This window comes from Hipposideros armiger, unplaced genomic scaffold (genome assembly GCF_001890085.2).
Source record: "Hipposideros armiger isolate ML-2016 unplaced genomic scaffold, ASM189008v1 scaffold_761, whole genome shotgun sequence".
NCBI classification, from domain to species: Eukaryota; Metazoa; Chordata; class Mammalia; order Chiroptera; family Hipposideridae; genus Hipposideros; species Hipposideros armiger.
The window spans coordinates 113,251-115,515 of NW_017732111.1; positions in this window are offsets into that span (position 1 = coordinate 113,251).

Sequence of the window (2,265 nt, forward strand, 5' to 3'; positions counted from 1 at the left end):
AAATAATCAAATATGATAAAATTCATAATTATAATGAAAAATGAAAAAAAACCGGTGGCTGTAATGTGTAAGAAGTTGGTCAGTATCAAATTAAGAAAGAAAATTATGACTTCAATATTTTCTGATATATCAATTTCATAATAAAAATATTATATATATTATTCCAGTGCTCTAGGGCAATGCTATTCTTAACTAGCCATTTTTAATAATTGTTGGGAGTTTTGAAAAATACACAGCCTGAGCTGTGATTTAACCTAAAGAATCAGGTTATTCTGAGTGATTACCTGCATTTTTAACATGCAAAAATAATAGCCACCACGTTTCTGTTGGTGAGGGATGAGTTAAGAACCACTGTTCTATAGATTACTTTTCTTATTTCCAAGAGAAGATATGTAGGGAAGAAATTGCTCCTATAATTTAATACGTATATATTTAATACACACACACACACACGAATGATTGTTTTGTTGTTGGTAATAATATTGACAATGTTGTTTTGTAAAACATTTAAATTATTTTTCCCTTTGTATGCTTATATGATCCTCAAAATATAGTTAACTTGTCATTTACATAATCATTCAAATAATTACAATACACTCTAAATTAAGACAATTTAGATTGAAGAATTTAGATTCTTGCATCCCATAAGTTTTGAAAAGCTGTGTTTTCATTTTCCTTTGTTTCAAAATACATTTTGATTTCCTCAATTAGTTTAATTTAATCAAACTCTCTTACATGCAAGTCAGCATATATTGTGCATAGTTGTGCCATCACCCATTTCCACCAATTATAGAAAGTGCTCTCGGTAGTCTTTGCTGAACTCCAAAACTTCTCGACTCAGTACACTATGCAATGTTTAGGAATATATTAACACCTGAGATGAAAGCTATGCTCCATCCTAGTTCTGTAATTTTCATCTTCACCAACAGAATGAATTGTGGTGATTATACATTAAGCTCTGAACTAAGCTGTCAGAGAAATGTACAATAAAATAATAGCCACCATAGCTCTTTTCCAGGCTCTCTTATTACCATCATCATTTTAGAAGTAGTAAAACCAAAGCTCAGAGGTGTAAAATAAACAGCGCAAGGGCATTCAGTTAGTAATTGGCAGAGCTGTGATTCAAACTGAAGGCTTTTCTTAAAGTCAATGATAGCATTCATACAGTTCTAACATTATGACAATAATATAGATTACAAAATATGGGATTAGCATTTTTAACGGTGACAGAGAAAAAATCTCCAAGGAACACAATGTTACAGAAAATGTAACTTTACTAAAATGAATGTCCTCCTCGAATAGGAAGAAATAGAGCATCTCAAACACCTGAGATAATTTGACAGCTTGTCAGTTACTATCACAAGATGTCACACTGCTCACGATGGAACTTATAACAGTGGTTTTTCATTGGTTCTGTAGAGCAGAATCACAGAGCTCTGGCCATGTCTTTGCCACATGTTGCCTATGAACTGATGGATTGATTTTAATTTGACCTTGGCAGCTATTGTTACCCTCTGAGCTATTAGTTGTGCCCTGTTCCAGACCTTTTCCTTGAACTCTGCCTTTGGACACTACCATTCTTCTAAAGATTTGTCCCTGAGGCCCTAGGTGGGCTGTCAGTCATAACTTTGTTGGCCGTGACTGATATGGTGTGTCAAACCCATTAGTAATTTTGCCAGTTCTATTTTTTAAGCAAAGGTGCCCTAGTTGTCCAAAAGAATTATTTATATTTTAAGTACCTAATTTCAAAATAAGAATCTCAATGCAAATAATGCATTCATTGTTTGACATAGTAACTATATTATAGTGTTTTTATATAGAAAAACTAGATTTTTCCTCATCTGACTCCACATTTTACATCATTCACCTAAGTATTGTTACATGTACATGCATTCAGAAATGGATAGGTATTTTACAAATATTGATCATACTCAAACAAACCAATTGTCAATGAATTAGGGGAGATATTCTCAATTTCATGATGTCTGATCTCATAATATATTTATCTAATTATTCTCAATATTATTTCTATTAACAGTAGCATTACATATCTATACACTAAACTTGATCAGGTGTAATAATAATAAAGTTCCTGTTTTATTTTTCTTTTTGCTATTTCTTCTGCTAGGTCTCTTTCTCATTCTCTCACTTGCCTTAGCATGTCAGCAAATTCCATTCACCTCATAATCCAGTCAAAAATGATTGCTCTACATAGCTATACCAAGAAAAAATGGTGGTATATATTTTTCAATAGGAAATGTATAT